General features: G+C 36.6%; 1 protein-coding gene across 2 annotated transcripts in view; it reads left to right on the top strand.

The window, feature by feature from the left end:
• FHIT (fragile histidine triad diadenosine triphosphatase) overlaps positions 1 to 14,799 on the top strand; it is a 564,423-nt gene that overhangs the window by 309,230 nt on the left and 240,394 nt on the right. The gene's annotated exons all lie outside the window — the stretch shown is intronic.

Here is a 14,799-nt window from a genome sequence, read left to right as displayed (position 1 = left end):
CCTTGAACAAACTAGTTTCCACGCTCTGATACTAGCTTCAGTTTGAAAAGTGGGGAAAAGGTATTTGCCAGTCTCTAATGATGCCTGGCCGCTGTTATCACTTTCCATTGTGTATCTTGTCTTTTCTCCTGCAATTTTTGTTAACTTTTGGATAGGACCATATATTGAGATTATTGACAAAAAATGTCAATATTGAACATTGAGCAATCCTTTGTTCAAACAAAAAATTAACTTTTTGCTTCTATGTTGGGGAAAATCCACAAAGCAGGGCTTCTTCTTCACATACCCCTCTTCCCCCCCCGCCTTAAAAAAAAAAAAAAAAAAAAAAAAAAAGTAAATTCTAGCTACTTTGTTTGTCCTTCCTCTGATGGACCAGTGGAGCTTTTATGCTTTATGCTGCCCTGCTGATATGCAAGCTGCCAAGCATTACCACCTCTGTCTCTAAAAAAGAGCTGATATCACATGTGAAGGGGAGCAGGCAAGTGCTTTCTACCCAGCGAGCAGAAGAATGGGAAAGGGATCACCATGGCAGCAGCGTTATTAAGTGCAAAGCCTCTTTTCAATCATTTTCATTATATACCAACTCCCCAACAGTATTCTTTTCCCCTAAAGGTGGAAACTGTACTGCAAGCTGGCTGCAAGGCACAGATGCCAGGTTCAGAAATGCATTACAGAGTTAGCTTTGAACCCAATAAAAATGCGATCTTGTAAGATCTCTGCTACAGGCTTTAGGCTGGTGCAATGAAGGATGTGCACCCAGTTTATGGGACTGGTGTCAGTTCACATTTCTTCTGGATTGTCTTCCCAATTTAGAGGAAAAAGGAGGTGTGTGGGTTTGTTTGTTTGGTTTGGTTTTTGTTGTGTGTGTGTGTGTGTAGGATTTTTGTTATTGTTATTTTTTTGTTGTTGTTGTTTCTTTTTTTTTTTTCTTTTTTGTTTGTTTTTATTTTATTTCCCTTCTTGTCCAGAGATTATCAGTGCCTCTTTTTTCAATGAGACACAGCAGGACATAAGCTCATGGGTGAGACACCTTAGGAGCTAGCTACATGAAATGCAGTTATGTTTCTCATAAAGTCCTGGAACTGCGATAGGTTTGAGATAATTACACTACTATTATGCTTGATTGCTTAAATATACTATAAGAATTCATAAACAAGCATAGACTGTTCATGAAATAATAATGAAATAAACATGGAAGATGCATATTTCCATTTCAAATGTAAATGAAGTGCCTTTGAGTTCAGTTCATCATTAATTTGGCTAGGATACGGTATATGTAATTTGGCTAATTAGATGCAACATACTCCTGTGTACATTTTGGCCTACTCTATATACATTGCATGAATGTTACTCACACTCTCCCCTCTTCTCCATGTATCATTGTATATTTCAGGAAAACTCTGCTGTGTGTGTGCATGTGTCTGATATGCTGCTGTTTCTTAATTACTCTTGAGGATTTTATTGGCTCAGAATTTAGACTGAACCAACTGTGCAACCTGAGGAGTATACACTACAAAATCTACAGAAAAGTGATTGATCTCATCCTATCCATACTGTCAAGGCCTATGCCAAAATGCAAAACAATAGACTGTTTGGCTCCATTTCTCAGTGTGGCTTTTGCTCATTAATGAACTTCTTCACTTTAGTTCTAATAATAAGAGAGTAACTGAAGCAAGGTTGTTGGCTGCGTTGTCTACCTTCTTATCTCCTGTAGTTGTCTCCTAAACAGATTCTACATCTTCCTCTACTTCTTGATTTCTTCTATAGTAGTGTGTGCAATGAGTAATTGCTAGAATTTAATTTTGACACTGCTCTTTAAACTAGGGGAGTTACTCTTCTCTAGACTTTGGCAGGGAATATACAATGCTTTCTGTTGTGCTATGAATGATGCTGCATCTTCTATTGGTTTGGGTGCATCTTCTGCCTAATACAGAGATCTAAGCTAAGTTGTTCTTTCTGCTTCATTAGAGAAGGTGGCACCATTTTGAGCAGAAAGGGCAGCAAGTTGCATAGTAACAGTATCACAAGGAAGATGCTCAACACTGATTGCTCAATGGAATTTGGCATTTCAGTGTAAGTAGTTTTAATACATGAGCTGACACAGCTAGAAAGAGAAAATATTCTGTTACTATTTAAAAATAAACATTAACTCTCAATACCACTGTAAATATTCCTTTTTATTTCAAGGAAGAAACAATTTCAGTTAACTGAGTCTGATAACTCTTGATAAATGTTGTTTGTTTAAACAGTAACTGTTTTGCCCAAAGACAATAAATAAGAGAAGTTTCTCAGTGAAACAACTGAAATGTACCTGCTGCTCTAACAAGCTTTCTGCCTGACGGTGAGCAGAACAGAGCAACTTGCTGGTTGAAACTTCCTATAAAAATCATGGCAATGGGATAAGCAGGTATCTATCACTAGTAAGGTATTTAAGTAACTCAGCGTACTTTGCTTCTGTCAGAAGCATAAGGCATGGAGCTCACCTAGGGATTCTTTAGAATTACCAGTCCTTGAGAACAAAAATTACAGACAATTTTCCTTTCATCTCTTCTTTCCCATTTATATTTCAAGGTCATTATCCTCCCCTTAAAATCAGGACCCCTCCCTATAGCAATATGCTAAGATTGCTCTTATTTTCTTGGAGGTAATGCTATGAAATTACCTATGGTCTTCTGGTAATCTACACAGTCATGTGGATGAAATCGTATTTTTCCTAGGTGGATTGCTATCCATCAATAGACTGTTTTTCTGCCATGTTGCAGATTTACTGAAAACTCTGCACAAAAATTTTTAATGTGCAATAAACTCAGTATTCATTTTTAATGTATTTTCCTGTCTTTATGTACAATAACACGGTGTGTAGTAATTAAGTATCTAGAATGACTTTCTCATTTAAGGACTAAGAGATCTTTGAAAGAATTTATTGCAGGATTAAAAAATGGGAAAAAAGAGAATAAGACTATCCAACTTTAATTTTGTATTTTAATAGAACAATTACATCTAGGTTTCTAGCTTCTTGATCAAAACAAACAGGTTGGTGCCAGTATTCACCTGGCAAATGTTCATATTACAATTACAAAATGCTAGAGAAAGCGCTCTTCTTGTTAGCAGTAGAACAAAGAGTGCTATTAGAATACGGAAAACATTATCCTCTGTACAATGCATTCTGCATCTATAAACTTCCAGAGTTTTTAAAGGCTTTTTTTCTCCTTCCCAATTTCAGAAAAACAGCATATATATATTCTTATGAATAAAAGGGTAATCGTGTTAACAGTGGTCACGAAGCTATGTATAACACCAAACAGCATGAAATTCTTGTAACAGGAAAGGTTAATGATAGCAAAGAGAAATGGAGTTATTTACTTAGTGTCACACAGCTAAGTTTACGACAGAGAAAGAAGTTGAAATAAGAGTACTTAATTTCCTGCCAAATATCTTAATCACAGGATTATCTCTTTTCTTTTGGAAAGTGAAACAGCACATGTTGAATTAACATTTTTAGGTATTGACTTATAGCCCATTAGGCACAAAACAGTCCTTATTTTTGAAAGGGCAAGACTAAAAGCACTCAGGCAGTTCTTTTGCATTCCCAGTGAGAAACAGCCTAATACCAAAACATACAATTGACACAGAACTTGTTTGGGCATAAACATGCAAACCCAGTTTTTTTGATTTTCTAGCCACCAGGAACTGCATGTCAACCTCAATTCAAAAAACTCCCCAGAACTTTGCAGAAAGGCTACTTAATCACATTTTTTGTGGGCAACAGAGCTGAGTTCTGCTGAGTGAAAATCAATTGCATTTTGTTGTTTTATTATTTTTGAATTTATAATCCATGGCATGGATTGAAATTGATAATTTCCATTACCTGGTGTATATATACACATTCTCACTCTCTTTCTCTCTCTCTATCTCTCTCTCCCCCTCTTACACACACACACATCCTATTGTTATCTCACTTCTTGTTCTGAGGCCTCTCACTTCTTGCAGGTAGCAAGGTGCAAATGGATTTTCTGATGGCCTAATTACCTCTTTTTTTGGTCTTCCAATATCTTACCAACCTGCCTATTGCAGGAAATTGCTGTGAATGTAAATTAGTGTGATTCCTTGTGTACAGTCCTCGCCTGTTCAGGCAAAAGGAAGGCATGTTGGCTTCTTTTTAACATCCTGACCCTGCAAATTTAGGGACAGAAGAGTCTTAGAATAACTGAACGAATGGGTGGGAGATGAGCGTGTGGTAAACAAGGTGAAAGTAGCTTCCCATACTGTTTTACATGTTGTTTTTCATGTTGGCCTTTCCCAATTTCTAATGTAAAATGGAGGATATGTGTCCAGGAGGTGGTTTTATGGTTGGTTTTTGCTGTGCCTTTCCTAAATAAATCCCCTTCCCCACCAAGAATTTTAAGACTCTATTTCTGTTTTCCAGGCCCTTTGTAATGCATAAATAATGGTCTATAGTGTTTCAGGTTGAAAGATGCCATATAAGCAGATTGTAGTTGCTGTGTTCTTACTATTTTAGATAACTTATTATTTGAATAGGCTTAGTAGATTTTATGTTTTCTCTTTCAGATTTTTACTTTCATTCTAAGCCAATATCTATTTTTTTTTTTTAAAGTGAGTTTACAGATACAATTGGGCAGTTCCAGGGTACCCTTGGCTTACCTCACACTTGGCAAGCCATCAAAAAAAATCAAAAGGTTTCCAGCAATGACATACCGTTATATGCCTGCTCCTATAAAAATGTAATTAAAATGTTTAATAAGGTTGGGGTTTTGCTCAAAGCATTCTGAGTTTCTTTGACTTATCTCCATACATCTCCACAGCAAGTAAATGTTGGGCGTCCTCATCATATCCATTATACAGATTCGATGTAAATACATCTTGAATGATTGACCAGATGTAATCTACATTCTTCAAATGTATAATTTTATAGCTATAGTTCTGCAGCATGCACATGTGTATGTCAACACACATTTAGGTATTTGTAGATAGCATGCACCTGTGCTTTTCTACATGTAGTCTGAATGCCCACATGATTGTGTGTCTGGGTGCACTGGATACACCCCAAATTTCTACCTGGTAACAGGTTCTTTCAGGTTGCTCTTCAAAACATTTGCATGCCAAAGAGATGTCATCCTTCTGCAACCAAATGAGGGATTTCACTGTCCAAAGATAATATTGAATATTAAACCAGGGACCAAATTAATATACAGTATTTTCCAATACACCAAATCCTTAGCTTGAGCTTTTCAGCACAGGCAGCAGAGATTTCCAACAGCCTTTTTTGGGTATAGTAGGTTTGGAAAAAAGGTGCTTTCTTCTTGTTATACTTCCATACAAAGAGATTACTTTGTGTCCTTCCTTCACAACCAGGCATGTTAAGCATACTGAAAAGGGATGTTTTCCCAAAGGCTCCAGTTTCAACATGAATGGCCCACTGTGGCTCTGGATGAACGTCAGATCAACCATACCAAAATCAGCATAAGAAGATTTCTCAGCTGCACTAGTTTTGTAAATTCAAGAGTGCAGAACTCAAAGTGAACATAAAAGAGTAGCTGAAAGCTTTTGTGGGCTACACATTTCAGGAGCTTCTGCCAAACTGTCTAGCCAGCATTGTAGCAGGAAATTCAATTCTATAAAAACTCACTCAGATTTCAGTGATGTTAAAGCTTTCATGTATGCTTACCATGTCATTTGGTATCCCAAGCAAAGTGATAGTAAAGGCAGACTCCCGCACATGTGCATACACACACACAATGTACCATTTTCCTTACTGGTGCACTCTTCCTTTGGATGCATTTATGCTAATTTAAATTTTTGTTTGTTTGTTTGATAATGTTATTTTCCTTCTTATATGGAGACATGCAATTATTTTTAAACACCTGCTGTAGAGACATGGTGCAGTCTCACTCACTTTTTCCTACTTACCAGTGCACAGTCAGAACAGTCTAAATATCTTGTGCTAAGCAAGGCCAAATTGAGTAATGCAGTCATTTCAAACTTTTGGTGATAAAGCATTCTCAATTCATCTTCCTTTACTTGCTTCTTGAACCTATGTAATTTAGAATGTATTTAAAAAAAAAAAAAAAAAAAAAAAAAAAGGCTACATTGCTATGGCAGGAAGCTCTGGGCATCTGTATTCACTTTCCTTTGGAGCCTTTTGTATCTTTACCATCTAGTTTGAAAACACAACTGTTACCCCCCTTATTGCTTTAACAAATAATTGTGCAAAAGGAAGCATAGAACTCATTTGGACCTTTTCCCTAAAAGATGCAAACTGGCAATCTTTCCTTAAACATTGTGTTATTCCATGAATATTCTTAATCTTGGCCTTTATTTCACTTTAAATGTTAAAATGAGAGGGACTAACTTTAACTGAAACAATTCTCATGGAGAGGTGAAAATTAAGTCTACGTCAAGGTTAGTCAAATTGGTTTATAAAATGTTGAGTGGCTTGTAAGACAGTTCAGGTTCTGTGTGGTTATTAACCACGGGGGTTCTTTGTCTGGATCATGGATGAACAACTCTAGACATATATATAATATATAGTAAATATGTAATTTGTTCTTGGTAGATAAAATTTAACAAATGCTTGTACTGTTTGCACTGCTTTGTCCATCTTCCTAGCAGTTTTAGGAGGATATATTGTCAATTGTTGTAGAAATATCTGAGTCTCTCACATGAGATTCATAGCTGCAGTGAAGTCCATGTTCTCACTTAGCACTTACAATGGAAATTGAGTATTGCAGAGGTCTTGCAATGTCTTTTTACGGAGGCATGAATTTTCATCCTGTGTCTAGTTCATGTAATGGTGTAAGCAAAGATTAATTTGACATATCAGAAGTGGAAAAGATAGCTACATTTAGGGCTATAATCTTCTCTTATAACATATTAATGACAGTTTTATATCTCTGTCAAAAGGAAAATGTACCTCTTAATACTCTTACTAGTGGAGTATATTTTATTTATTTTATTAGGAAGACAAAGAACACAAGATGTGAATTGGTATTTCAGCCAATTGTCTTAACATTACATAGAGTAAGGGTATAATTGTTACCTTCAAAAAGCTAGCTGGAATTCTTAATTATGCCTAAAGGTTGTGGTGCCACTTGAAGCAATTACTGTTGTGTCTCTTACTGCTGCCCTTTAGCATTGGTGTAGCAAGAGGCCTAACTGCAAAAGTCAGAAAAATAGCAGCACATTAAATAGACTATTTCTTCAGTTGTAACAACTAGGGATTTAACTACTGTATTTACTTTACAAGACATTGGGACTCCAAGGCCAGAGAGGAGAACCACAGGCTTTGATTTCCTTGTTGAAAATCCTTGCTTTTCTGTATTAGCTTAACTTACAATAGGTGGTAAAGGTGGAATGGCAAGATAAAATCACTTGTTAAAAAATATTTACTTAGCACCTTAATGAATCAATCCATATTTGAACATTTTAAAATATGTACTTTTTGAGACGATTAATCCAAAATTGCCTGAGGTTTTTGAGAAGATTGAAAGCAATTTCTCTTATTTTTGAATGAAATTTTGAATATTAATGATAATGGCTGGCTGGAAGACATCCATTCCAAGATGCACAGAAACCTGATACTGTGAAATCAGTTTCATTTTCATTGGAATGGAAAGAAGGCCTTTTGAAAGGTTTTACAAAAATACCTGCTGCACTTCAAAGTTACTAAGGGCTTAGGGCGTTCATTTGGCATGAACCAGATGCAAGCTGCTGAAAGAAATAGAGCAGTGATTTGAATCTGGGTTTTGTGCATCCCAGATGAGTGTGTTTAGCTTTAAAAAGTATATTGGTCTTCCCTTCCTCCCCTGGGGTTGTCATCTGCTTAATAAAAGTATTTTTCTGCATGCTGAGTATAAGTAATTAAAGAAGTAATGGTTTCTTGTTGTCCTTCAGTAAAATTAAATAAGTTTTCAAACTGAAATGCCGTTAGGAGGATTTGGGGGTTGCCCACTCTTTGAGGGCTTTTCAAACTTACTTTGTTTAGGAGGCTATAGCTGCAGCCCTGCCATGTTATAGACTTGTTCACTGTAATGGAACTTGTGGAGCTCCATAACAATATACTGGCTTTGCTGAGGAGATACCGATTCCCATTAGCTCCTTCAGTTTCCTCAGAAAATCTCTCTTGCCTAAATTTTCACAGGTGGTGGTGGTAACTCAGAAATGTGATGAGCTAGGTTGTTGGGTTGTGTTTGTGTGTGTTTTTCCCTTTCTTTGTGGTACTGCCTTATGTGAGAGGAGATGGTTCTAACAATATGTCTGTTGTAAATATATGTTTTAAAATCCTTCATCTTGTTTGGTCCCTTTCAAAAAGATGGAAAGTGGTCAGTAGAACACTTGATTGAATTTTAGGCTTTCTAGTCCTAAAGCTTTCCACAGGCTGCATCGTAATTTCTTAAGTGGAATAGTTTAGTAGTTGATTATACTACCAGTTTTGCAATGCATAACTTATAACAGAAAAAATCTATTATATAGCTGGAAAAATTCATATGGGAATGGCCCTTAGTTGCTATCTCACAGCTATGCCACATCAGTTAATATTAAACTCGTACTAGTTTTGTATTTTGTATATAAAGTGCTGATAGTAGAGAAATGCTAAGTTTCAAGTGGTGGCTTTTGTTTGTTTGGTTGGTTGGTTGATTTTTTGTTTTTGGTTTGATCAGTCCTCTAATCCTCTTTGTGGTCCTCCTCTGGACTCACTCCAACAGGTCCATATCTTTCTTACACTAGGGGCCCCTGAGCTGAATGCAGTGTTCCAGGTAGAGTCTCACAAGAGTGAAATAGAGGGGCAGAAACACCTCCCTTGACCTGCTAGCTACACTTAACATAAGTGATTTAGAAAAGATCGAAAACTAAGCAAGTATAGGGTAGCAAATATGGCAGGAGAACAGGGTGCAGAGATAAGATGTCATTTGGAAAAGAGCTATGGCACGTGAATGGCAGAGCTCAAATAGACTTGGGCATCCTGACAGCCACACTAACATCCTGTCCCTTCACTGCATTGCTTCTGAAAATATCCTGTCCTGAAAAATGGCTGTAGGTGCATACTGAAGTAACCTGTGCCAAGCTAGATGTTTCATTTCATTTTCATTTATAATTCAGGAAACACGTTTTGCAGAAAAATGTCTCAATGATTGTAATACTCATTACAAGCACTGTGGGCTGTAGGATTCTCATTCTGGGCAGAGAAATACTGTGCTTGCAATGTGGATCTTTATTCCAGTAAGCCACTAACTTAAGTCAAGCTCTGAATTGAATATTTGTCATTACAAACATGTTCACAAATGGAAGAGGCCAGGTAAATAGAAAAGATGTTTCCTTTGTGCAGGACAGGTGCCAGTGCAGTCTAAATACTCAGCATTCTTTCTCAGATATGTTCTTCTGACTGTAGTGACACCTGCTGAGATTCTATTGGATTCTTATTTTACAATATTTTTTTTTTTTTTCTGAATTAAGTACATATCTGTAATCAGTCAACCATGGCTGCTGTTTGTAAGCAACCTCTCCTGCACAATTCTGGCAAAGTGAAGTAATGCCAATTAATTTCCAGTTATATTATTTAGGAGACAGAATGATGGTTGGGCAGCAGTATCGCTGTCTTTATGAATAGTCTCTTGAGATTCTTAATGTCCAAGGAAATAAAAAAGAAGCAGATAGGAAGAGCACACTGTCACATACTATCTGAAAAATGGTGGCTTGTAATTGTGTGCTTTTCTCAGGAAGGAAAACTGTAGTATGGGATATCAGGAGAAGAGTTTAAAGGAATAATCTCATGAGCTGGAAAGTAAGTGTGATGTTACACAAAATGAAAAGGCTTTCCTTTTAGATAATGGTTGTATTAATATTTGCTAATGATGCTGTCCTTTGTTACAGGTGATCTCTGCTTAGCCAGATATTTTAGATATTTTAAGCTTTCACATACAAAAATAGATTTAGTTGATTTTTTTCTATTTTTATTTTTTCTTATCAGGAGATAGTTCAGTTTGCAGAGTTATTTGTTGATGATTCAAAATAGCTATAGAGTTTTAAATGGGGCAGTTGCTACCTAGTAAGTCCAAAATGTGACCTGTTTTGGCACAGCTGGCATTTGGAAGAGGATGTGCTGCTGCAGAGCCAGCCAACAAACGGGGCTGTGACAGGATGGCTCTACCTGGGACACAGCCAGGACAGCAAAAGGAGGAGAGTCGTGTTGGGCTGGGCTGTGTTAGGAATGCTAACACAGGAGGGGATGGAAGGGGCTTGGATTGGGAGGAAAATCGATAAGGAACAAAGCCTTACTGCTGAGCTTTAAAAAGATGCAGAAATAATGGAAAGTGACAATACAAGGTAATGAAAAGGACTATATATACTCGTGTATATATATGTATATACACACCATTGTAAAAAGACTCAGTAAAGATGCTGGAATTTATTGTCATGCTGCCACTAAAAAACACACTTAAAATTCAAAATGGTCTTCTTGCCAGCAGAAATTAACTGTTTTCTAGAATAATCACACCATGCTTTTGTGTTTAGTATTTACAAGGCTGAATGATGCTGCAAAAAAAATAATGCTTTAGCCTTTTACCTCCTGCTTGGTTGGTCTAAAATCATTGCTGGTTCTCTACTTTTATTTTATTTATTTTGGGGGGTAAATATGACGTGAAAGGTTTGCTTTGTAAATGCTAGTCTCCACGTATGCAGCTCACAAACTCTTTCACGCTATTGCCCATCAAGATGTCTAAAACTGGAAAAAATATTAGTATCATCAACTGAGACCACTGATGGGTCATGCAGGGTTTGTTCCTTTTGGGACACCTTTCCTCTTTCCAGTCATCAGAGAAGATTCTGCATTCACTTCTTATTCTCATAAAAGTTACACGCCCTTCTAATTCTCTATCTCCTGTGGAAAGTTTTGCTTACAGTGTCCAGAAATATGTTTGTCTGAATAGAAATAATGTACACAAACCCATGTGGAAATGCAGATTTATTTCTCATGACTCAACTGAGCCATGAGATTAAGTGGATTATTATTTATTGTTACAGTCAAGAATGAAAGAGGGATATGAATCCTCTGGGAAGGAGGAGGAGGTGTAAGGAGAACTGGTTGGAACAAACAGTAGGGTTAGGCTGATGTTCTTTCAGGTTCATATTTAAACTAAAAATAATGCTCATGAAACCAAGTTTGAACTGGTCCATTGTGTGACTGTTGTGTTAGACAAAATTGTGTGGCATCTATTTTACTCATAAATAGTAAATTATTCCTATAATATTGTGAGTTTAAGTCTAACACATACATTCAAATAAAATAGTATATTCTCCCCAAATTTTTAGACATTTTGAGTTTTGTAGAGCTTTTTTTTTTTTTTTTTTTTTTTTTTTTTTAAGAAAAAAAGTGTACGTTTGTATATTTTTGTGTGCTTATTTCTAGACAGGCATATTTCCTAGTTTATTGACAAGGTATTCTTTTTCATCAGCCTCTAATATGCTGACACATATGTATCTCTTGCTCTATGCACCAGCTGAGTTGTTCTATCTAAATGTAAAGAGTTTTCCTGGCTAGAATACAGTGTACAGGATGAGCTAAGTCTCTTGGGTCTTGCTCACAATCATAAGCTGACACTGATAGCATTTTGCAGATGGTGCTTGGATGGACAAAAGAAGCGAACATATACAGATCTAATGAACGCGCTGAATTGGTTTCTGTTCAGCATTTCTCACTGGACTACCAGAGAAAAGAAATTAAATCAACTCACGACAGCTATCTTGCACATCTCACCTGGGAAGGTATGCATAAGGTAGGACAGGCACTGCTTAACATTAATCAGCCTCCTGAAGTCATTACATTCATGAGGAAATGTAATTCACATGTGATTACTTTTTAATTTACTCTGTAATCACATTCCAAGTGAACAGGGCGAGCTTAAAATGAAATTTAAAAGTCAAATACTGCTTTGTATTAAGAATTCACAATTTTTATATGCACTTAGGTTAATAAAGATTTTACAATAACCATTTGTGACTGAACATATAATTTTTTGACAGAAGCTGGTGCCATACTTTGGATAAAATGTATTTGATTTTTGTCCAAGCATTGCAGTGTACCCTAGGAGTTTTAGGACCATGTTTCATACAGTATTTTTATCTTGTTTAAACTTTCTTTGTTTTAAACTGTGCGACAAAACAAAATGGCCATATCCCAGATTTCATTTTGCATGAATTAATGCTTTTTTTATAGTTTGATTTTTGCTTCGCCTCTGAGGTAAATTGTTGTTATGTCCATCATCAGAAAAGGTAAACAAGACTTCATAAAAACAGAACTGAGTTTATACATGAGAAATCTGAACATACAATTATCTGATAGTTCCTCAACAGTTCCTTAAACTTTTGGACTGATCCTAATCCCAGTGAATCAATTATGAAATTTGTGTACATCATAAATGGAGTCAGAAGATCTTCAGAATAACCAAAACCCTTGAAATGATCTAAACTTTTTGGTCTGTCTTGAGTCTATGCTTATCATTTTCATTTCTACAGCACTGTAATTAATGCGACATTGTCAGAAGATAGCTGTTTGTTTAGTGTTTCTTTGTCTGAGCAAGCTAGAGGGATGTCTGGGGTAAATGAAAACCAATTTACCTTGGTTTTGTTGAAAAGCCGGAGTGCTTTCGTGTAACATTAAGATTATTCATTTGTTGATGCAAATCTATCCCTCTACTCCAGACCGCTCCGCCTACAGGATGAGTGACCTTGTTAGACTTCTGCAGAGTTTGCAGAACGTTGTGGTGTGTCCATATGATCTCATTTCCTTTGCATGGCGTAGGACTATGTCAGCAATAAAGAGAGGACAGAAATTATGAATTCACATCTATATTCTCACTGAGCTGAGGGCTGAGAGACAGAGCTCAGGCTGGCTGTGGCTGTAGATTTGCTCATTTGAGGTTTTGGGTCCAGAAGGTTGAGAGGGGCACGCTACTTTGAGTTGGACTATTTGTGGTGAGAGGTGACTAGGAAGGGTGCTTAATCTGAGAAGAGGATTGCAAAATTTTATTTTATTTTATTTTTTTCTGGTTGTGTCCCCTAAAGGAATGAGAACAATTTTTCTTTTCTTAACAGTTGGTTCTGTGAAAGTGATGATTTGATACATATGTTCTCACTGATCTCTTGGCAATGAAACACTGCACGTTAAAAAAGGTAGCATCCACCTACATACAAATACATGTGGTACAGGGTTTTCGTTAATTTTCTTCTACTTATGGCATAATTCTCCCTGCACTCTTTATTTCTGCACAGAGAGAAAGGCAGATTATGAACTGGAAGAATTTCTAAAACACGTGATACTGTTTCCCTCACCCTTCATGGAGCAAAAAAGGATATTTTTGTGGTAGACCTCTCAGATTTCTAAGCCTGCCAAAGTCCTTGTGTCCCTTGATGTGCTTGGTAGCATCTTGTGGAGTGAGAAAACTACCAGGTAAACCATGATTGCATGACTCTTCTTGGATTCCTTGTCTTCAACTCCTTTATGTCTGACATCATGAAGTCATTGTAGATGAGCTTTCAGGTCAACTTCTGTGCCTAACCTCCTTGAGAAGTGTTATCTTCATAACAGAGATTGTTAGTTTAAATCATACCCTTTGTTGCATAACAGGCATTATCCCTTGCTGACTGTACGTGTGACAATGCTATCATGATGTATTACAATCTTCAGTACTGAATAACTTCAGTCAAAGGACAAGTAGAGGCGTTATGTATTTCTGAAGCAGGTAACCTTCATACATAAGGGCACTGAGCTTGCTGTTGCTAAATTACTTCTAAAATATGGTGAGATATTTGGAATTAAGTTTCCTATGTACTTGATCTGTGCCCAGCTCTTTGTATGGGTTTATGGACCATGAATAATGAAAGGGACTTTGTACATTAATATCTGGAAAGTCATAAAAGGATACGTATCTCCACCCAAGACAACAAACCTAAAAAATGCTAAAACCTAAAATAGTAGCTGAGGAGGTGAGTTTAATTGATAAAACTCTCCAGACTATCTTCTGATCTATGTTGCTTGCCGTATTATTAAAATTGCAACAATAATCAAGATAGTTATTTTAGGATTTTTTGTTTGTTTGTTTGTTTTCAAGGACCAGATGCACAGGTCATTTTCTGCTAGTAATAGTAAGGACAGCCTCTCAACAGATGAAGGTTGGGTGTGGGACAGTCCAGAAGTTTAACAGTTGTTTTGCTCATCCTTTCTAGAAAAAGAGCATCCTTCCTAGAAAACTTTGAGCAGTGCCCAATGCTATGTAAGAAATGGGAAGGAAAAAACAACAAAACAAAACAAAAAAATGTGCACACAAAATTAATTCTGTAATTCTGGTCAAAATGCAATTGGAAGTTTCTTAGAGTGCCAGGATCACCTTCCCAGATATTATATAAATTACTATAGGAATCAAGGAACACTTAATTCTATAGGAATTAAGAATGAGAAGGTCCCATCAGGGCCTCATGTCTTTATTCCAAATCTTGTTCCTGAGAATGACTCTTCAACATAACTGTTCTTTGTAGTGAGCTCCTACTTCTGTATTATCTTGAAGGGAAAAATAGTTGCCTACTGAATCACTGGAGTTGAATCACATTACCGGTGTGTTTGCCAGCCCTGGTACCTACCATTGAGCTGGAAACATATCTTGGGATTTCTCCCATTCCTACTTATCCATTTCATTGCAAAGTGAAATAAGTGGTTTTTTTTGTTTGTTTGTTTGTTTGTTTGTTTGTTTTGTGTTTTTTTTTTTGTTTTGTTTTAAAATTATTTTT

The sequence above is a fragment of the Netta rufina genome (assembly GCF_964035555.1).
Source record: "Netta rufina genome assembly, chromosome: 10".
In the NCBI taxonomy this organism is placed as follows: Eukaryota; Metazoa; Chordata; class Aves; order Anseriformes; family Anatidae; genus Netta; species Netta rufina.
Note: the sequence above shows the minus strand (reverse complement) of the source record. Positions and strands in the feature narration are given on the sequence as shown.